This window comes from Rhineura floridana, chromosome 6, assembly GCF_030035675.1.
Source record: "Rhineura floridana isolate rRhiFlo1 chromosome 6, rRhiFlo1.hap2, whole genome shotgun sequence".
NCBI lineage: Eukaryota > Metazoa > Chordata > Lepidosauria > Squamata > Rhineuridae > Rhineura > Rhineura floridana.
In genome coordinates, this window is record NC_084485.1 from 61879861 (window position 1) to 61887673 (window position 7813).

The window sequence follows — 7813 nt, forward strand, 5'->3', positions numbered from 1 at the left end:
TTATGTTCTTAATGATATAATAGTAAAAAATATAGTCCATGCTATTGATTAACTCATTGTTATGCATTTAGCTCCATGGTATTTTCGGACATAGGCCTGTTTATTTAGGTGAACAAATAGGGCCCCAAAAAGGGCTGTGTGCTGGGCCCCATGGACCATAAATCTGCCACTGGGGAGGGGGACCCTGTTTTAACATGAAAAGGGATGTACAAGTTAGCCCTCCCTTATTTTTCCATGTTCTATTGTCTTAAGTACTTTTCCGTCCAGCCTGGCTTACATTTGTTATCTGAGCTGGGCTAAGCAAAAAGGTGCCTGGGGCAGCAAACCAAAAGGACAAGAGTTGTAGGAAAGTGTAACTCCCTTCAACCATGCATTCCTTTTCATGATACAATAAAGCCCTCTACCCCCTGCTTTATATGTGAGCACAGAAGGTACATGAATAATAAACATGGATCTCCTGTCACATCTACTTTAGCTCTAGGTTGTGGTAAACTGTTTCATCAGTTTCATTTCCTTCTTATAAGCCACCTAATATTTCAATAGGACTAAATGGACTAAATGCCACCCCGAGTGTCTACTTGGGCTCTTTAAATGCCAAGAAGGGGAAATACCATCTTACAAAGATCTATCCAATCTTTTTGCTTAAGTGTTCTATTTGGCTGAACTCAAAATAATGCATGGAAGAACCAAAGCACTTGTTGCTCTCCTCTAAATTCAATACACACATTTCCAAGTTTACACTATTGGGCTTTATGGTGTTTAATCTAGAGCAGGAGTCTCCAATATGGCACCTGTGGACCAACCAGTACCTCCTACAGTGCCCGTGAAAGGTCTCAGTAAATGTCCCCTGAAAGTCCGTAAGGCACAAAGATAATGACCGTCCTCTGATATTCCTGTCTGCATAAAGGAGCAGCCATGACCGAATTTATCATGAGGAAAAATGAGGCAATTGCCACTAGTGGGGTATGCAGGGGTGGCAAATTTGCACCCCAGCACCCTGTTTGCTTGCATCACTGGCCCAAATAGCCATCCAACTCAGACTGTGTGTGAGTCTCCTGAATCATACCTTGAGTGCTTCATCCTCTTCGCCACTGCCATAGCCTCTGCTTGCTCATCTCCTACTTCTTGTTAATGCTTTGCTGCTGCTAATGCAATAGCAGTGCTGGGCATACTGTGACCTCTGGCTCTCCTCTGTTTTGCTCGGAGGAAGGGCTGGAGGTCTTTCAGAGCAAAGTATTCTGGGTAAACTGGCCTGGGAGATTGCTTGCACCGCCACAGCACAAAATTATCTTTTAAATGCAGTTAAAAGTGTAAAACTATTAAAGCAATAATAAACTTAGAATTGGGCTGTAAAGTGTATTAAAAAGCACTATTGATCACCAATAGTGGCAACCTACAGGGCATTGCTAAGTCCAAAAACTTTGACCCTGAATCAGTGTTGCGTTAGTATGCTTAACCCATCCTGGAACCTTGTGGTGAAGAGTGGATAAGAAATCAAAATAATAATTGTAATATTCATACATTTTAATGTTCCTACAAGAAAATTCAATGGTGAGATTTTTTAAGTATACTGGCTAAGCCTGTTTTAATTTAACCTTTTTTGGGGGGGGGGATCACTCTACTTTTAGCAGCTTTTTTTGTTAGTTTGTTTGCTTGTTTGAAGTTGGTATATTCTGTCTCTTGAATATGTGAGAAGAGTCATGGAGAGTCGTGTTCTACAGAGATGCTCTCTTGGCAGATTGGAAATCATAAAGCCATTCTTTGCAGTGTCTATAGAGGATTCACAGACTGATCTTGATAAATAAAATGTGACATTCATAACACACCCAAAGAGAAGAAAGATAAAGGATCAGAGCTTTAGCATCATTACTTTAAAAACCCTGGTGATAAATATAGGATATTATAATTCAGAGGCACTTATTGGAAGGGGCATAACATCTGAGAAGAAAGATGGATCATCCAAGTTGTTTGCCTGACAGTAAAATAATGGCTATTGGATGAGATGTTCAGTAGCATATCGGAAAATCAGTGTTAGAAGAGAAGACAACATCCAAATAGTCATAGTATCCTACCGTTAGTGTTCTGTTTCTGTATTAAAAAGGGGTGGGTACATGGGTGGGGGAGAGAATACATTTGCAGTTAAGGTCTACATAATGAGATGCTGAGCCTGAATACAAATGTGTGTGTGTGTGTCCCGGCCATCTCCAAGACAGACATGAAGGGTAGGGAGATGTGGAAAGATATGGGTTATTATATGTCTGTGTCAAGTCGTCATTTTTTTAAAGAATAATCACATAGGTGTTTGCATACACATGTCACATGTGTTAATTCCACTACTAAAAAAATGAAACCTTTACAAGCAGTTGCAAAATTGCTCTAGAGCTGCTGGTGGTGGTGGTGTGTGTGCGTGTGCGTGTGTGTTCATTCCTTTGTTCCCAGTGATGCCATGGTCGCTAACCAACACTTGTCATCAACAGTCATACACACCATTGTGGAATCATGCTACTCTTCATCTCCCTCTTGGAGGGATAGATGAGATTTTCCCAAGTTCAATTTGAAGAATGACAGAAACCAGAAAAACAGGATTTACCACAGACTACCAGGAAGCACAAAAATGTGATTTTGTGTTGAGGACAATAGTGGCATTACCTCTCAGTGAGTGCCCTGCTGCACAGATTCCTACACTCTGAAAATGTTTCATCTGTGTATAGAGATGACTCTTAGAGTCATAGAGCCGAAGGGACCTTGAAGGTCACCTAGTCCAACCCACTGCTCAATGCAGGGTCTGCAATGCTTATTGCAACTACAGCATCCCTGACAAACATAAATTCTAGTGGAAAAGTAATGAAGTGGCAAGACTGCTCAGGTGACTGGGAAATTCCACCCCACAATACTTCAAAAATTAAATTCATCTCCCCAGATTTCACATCTAGGGAAAACCAATTAAGCAGCAGTCCATGCTAGGGTTTTTCTGCGCAATGAAGTATATAGTGTTTGGTGGCAGTATCAAGCAATGCTTCCCTCACTCTTCCATGTGTGTGCGTGTGCGTGTGTGTTTATATTTGGCATCTCTTTGTATGTCTTGTAGCCTGTGCTCATTTCAGAGCTGGAGAGCTGGATGGGTGTGAAGGTCAGAGGGTGGTGCTACAAGAACAGAGGAGTCCATCTGGCAGTGAAAGTGGGACAATGTGGTGTGTGAAGCTGCTCAATGATTTGATTGTCAGGCAGGCCTGTGGCTCCACCTGGTACAGCTGTCTAGCAGCAAATCCACCCCAGGAATGCCATTGCCTCCCATTCTGAGCACTGGGAATCATGGAAATTCTATCTATAAAGCTTCTGTGAAACTGCTAATGGCTATAGACAAAGCCAGCTTCTGATGACTTGGACTTCACTTACCAGTTGGTCCTTTTCATTATCCAACCCCCCCCCCCAAAAAAAAAACACTCAACCATCAAAGTTATGCCAGCTGGACAGTAGGGATGGAGGGGGGAGAGAAAACTTCTTAAAACTAACTGTGAACAAATCCCTTAACAGAGAATGGAGGTGGGATTCTCAGCTGCCTACACAGTTGGCCCAACAGAAAATCAGTTTCTCACCAGCCTGAGGATAGCTGCTGCATGTGTTGGTGAGACCCTGTTATAGAGAAAGGAAGAAAGAGGTGAAACTACTAGTAATTTGGTCTAGGATGATCAGTCCTGCAGCATGCAGCCATTATAAATTCTGAAAGCATTTTAGCACACAACCGGAAAAAAAAGAAGGAACAGGTTTGTTACTATTTTTTAAAAAAAAATTAGGCCAGATTACAGCTAGGAATGGAAAACATAAGAACATCTTCAGGGTCAGACCAAAGGCCTATCTAATCCTACAGTGGCCAGTCAGATGCTCATGGAAGCCCATAAGTAGGATATGAAGATGGCCAAGGGCTTGCCCTAGGTTTCTGGGCTTCCCTTAGGCGTCTCCCTAGGCAAGTATAATTTTAAGAGCTCATGAGGTACATGGGTATGTGGTGCTAAACCTTCTCTCTACCTCTTCAGTCATCTGTGGTCTAACCTGTGGTTGGCCACCGTGAGTATAGTGGAAAATTCAGAAGCGCAGGGGCCCCTTCATGATAGTCAAGCTACACCCCCTCACAGCCATGCCCCCTTTCGACTTTCCCTCATCTCTCTTGCTTTCCTGTTGTCTCTCAAGTCCACACTCCACTACAACAGCATGAAAGGGAAGGGTGTGTTAGCTATTGAGAAGAGTCTTCTCAGGGGCTGACTCACCTCCTTTCACTCTGACTCCAATTAACATAAAAGGACAAGGACTCTTCTCAGTGCTAACACCACTCCCTTTTCATGCTTTGGCTCATACATAGGGACCTGGCTAGGACCCTGCTCCCAAAAAAGCAATGGGTCTACAACTCCCTGTGACCCCAAAGGAAGCCATCCCTGCTCACACTCATGAACTGCTTTTGCTCTTAAAATTGGATCCTGGCCCCTGCTTTACACATAATTGGGACAGACCTGCATTTAAAGAAATAGGTCTGCCATTGACACATCTGGTTTGGTCTTCAACTATTAAGCTTGCAGAGTAGCTTTGGGCAAATCACAGTGTCTCAGCCTAATCTGCCTCACAGGGTTGTTGTGTAAGGCAAACATAACGACTCTCTGGAGTCGGTAGAAGGTTTGAGTAGAAATATAACAAATAAGTATATCTGGGGAAACAACACCAAATTCAATGAGATATTAGTTATAAATATATATGTAAAGGATTACGGTATGCCAGGGACCTAAATATCTGAGTGACATCTGGGGGGGAAATTCTCTTGTTGCCAATACTGTAACTGCTCTCTTGTGTACAACCATCCCTGGGACTCAATATTTTATTAATGCAATGGAAAGAAATGCCTGCAGCTAAAAAACAAACAGAAAACTTTTGCTGAGTTTGGAAGACAGAATAAAGGTCATACTTCTAAATTACATGAAGCCAATAAAGACTGCACTTAGAGCTAAAAAGACAATTATACTAATTACACATCTTCCAGCCATTAAATACAGTTTTGTTTAGCTTTCATAAAATTATAGCTAAGAATTGTCTATTTAATTTATTTCTAGAATATGATAAATGTATACCTTTTTAAATGAGGATTTAATTGTACACCTAAATGACCGATGTACTTTTTATGATTTATTAAACAGAAATTATTCTTCAAAGCTTTTCAAACTTTGTAACATAGGAATACTTCCATTATTATAAAATATTTAATTTGTTTCATACTAAGACCTTGATAAATGTTCTTTCAATTAATTTGAAATTAAAAATATATGAAGTGGAGAAGACATAATTTTTCCTAAAGGTGCAAAGTTCTTTGCTGTTTTAGTGGATACACATGCATGTTACTGGTCTTACTTTAAACCACTGGCACAATATCAAAACACACTTTTTGCATCTTTCCCAGCATTTTAAAAAAAATGCAATACAATACAAAGTGTGATTATATACTGGCTAGAGTGTTGAATTTAGCTCTGAGGAACCCAAGACCTTTTTGTTGTTGTTATATGCCTTCAAGTCAATTATGACTTATGGCAACCCTATGAATCTTTTGGATATATTCATGGGGTTTTCATGGTAAGAGGTATTCAGAGGTGGTTTACCATTGCCTTCCTCTAAGCCTATGGCACCCGGTATTCCCAGGTGGTCTCCCATCCAAGTACATCCAGGCCTGACCCTGCTTAGCTTCCGAGATCAGACGAGATCGGGCGTGTTCAAGGTAGTTACAGTTCTCTAATCCAACATAAACTGGGTGGCCTTGGGCAAGTTACTATTTCTCAATCCAATCAACCTCACTGGGCTGCAGAGCTTCCATTGCATAGGCTCCATGTGTCAATTCCAGTGAGCAGGCACATCTGAAACTTAGGTCCACCTCACTGCTATCCAGCTCCAAGGCAATGGAGAAGCTTGAAATAACCACAATGTAAGGATGCCATGCCAAATTCATATTTCCTAAATAATGTGACCATTAGCAGTTGCAATTTCCTGGCATATTGGAATCTGAATTAACATGGAAAGACCTTGACACATCATGTTAAACCAAAAGTGTTTTTGCTAAGCAAATGTTCTTTTGAGTTATAGTGCCAGTCTTCAAAGTCCTTTTCGCACATTAATTCTGAGGATAATAAACATGGGGGGGGGGAGAGAGTGCTTTCATTATAACTACCTTCCCAACATGTTGCCCACCAGATGGGAACTTCCATCAGCCCTAGTAAGCAGAGCTATGCTGGCCAATAGTCCAAAACACAGGAAGGATACCAGATTTTGGAAGATTGCCTACATGGCCCCCCTTTTAGGATGCACACCTTAACATGGTGAGGGGGGTACAGAGTGCAGACCAAGAGGCTAGACTTCTAGCAGGGGCATTCAAGGCGGAATGGTCAAAGCTGAGACACCAGACTAAGATGCATTCAAACTCAGAGGAAGACAATGGTAAACCACCTCTGAATAATTCTTACCACGAAAACCAGATGAACAGAGTATCCAAAATGGAACACAACATAGTGCTGGAAGATGAGACCCCCAGGTCAGAAGGCACTCAATGAGCTACTGGGGAACAACAGAGGACAAGTACGAGTAGTGCTGTGACTAATGACGCAGCTGGGTCAAAGCTGAAAGGAAGTCCGGAGGCCGATGTGCACAGATGCGAAAGGAGAGTCTGGAGTTGTACGACATACACAATAGGAACATGAAATGTGAGAAGCATGAACCAGGGAAAGTTACAAATTGTCAAGCAAGAAATGGAACGTATCAACATTACAATACTTGGAGTGAGTGAATTAAAATGGACAGGAATGGGACATTTTCAATCAGGCAACTACAAAATATTTTATGCAGGAAATGAGAAATTAAGAAGAAATGGGGTTGCTTTAATAGTGAGAAGTGATGTAGCAAAAGCAATTAGGAGCTACAACGCAAGGTCTGAGCGAGTGATATCAATGAGATTAAAAGGGAAACCTATTAACATAACCATCATCCAAGTCTATGCTCCAATGGCAAACGCAGAAGAAGGAGGATTGGAGAGATTTTACGCAGAAGTACAGGAGGAAATGGATCACACACCAAAACAAGATGTGCTGACAATCGTAGGGGACTAGAATGCAAAAGTAGGGAACAGAGAAGAACTAGGAATTGTGGGGAAAGGGGCTTAGGAGACAGGAAGAAAGCAGGAGAAAGACTTATTGAATTCTGTGAAGCCAATGACTTGTTTCTTGCAAACACATTTTTCGAGGAACTGAAAAGACGACTGTACACATGGACATCACCAAATGGTCAATATAGGAATCAAATTGATCATATAATTGGTAGCAGAAAACGGAGAAGTTCCAAACTTTCTATGAAAACAGACTGTGGTGCAGATCATGAACTAGTCGTATCGAAAATCAGAGTAAAGCTAAAGAAGAACAACAAAGCAATCATAATGCCAAAATACAATTTAAATAACATCCCAGAAGAATATAAAGATCAAATAAGGAACAGATTTAAGGCTTTCAACTTAGTTGACAGAGAACCAGAAGACCTATGGATTGAAGTCAGAGGCATTATCAGGAAAGAATGCAAAAAGACAATACCTCTAGTTAAAAAGAAAGACCTCAATGGATGACTGTTGAAACTCTTAAAATGGTTAAAGAGAGAAGGAAAGGAAAAGCAAGAGGAGATAGAAACATGGACAGAACCCTAAATGCAACAATACAGCAACTAGTACGTAGGGACAAAGAGAACAATTACAATATTGTATAAATATAGAAGAGGACAACAAAACAGGAAGAACAAGAGCTGT

At 41.1% G+C, this 7813-nt stretch overlaps 1 pseudogene; it reads right to left on the reverse strand.

Annotated features, from left to right (window-relative positions):
- Nucleotides 1-5651: 5651 nt before the first annotated feature.
- Nucleotides 5652-5767, reverse strand: LOC133388153 (5S ribosomal RNA; annotated as a pseudogene).
- Between the last annotated feature and the right edge of the window lie 2046 nt (nt 5768-7813).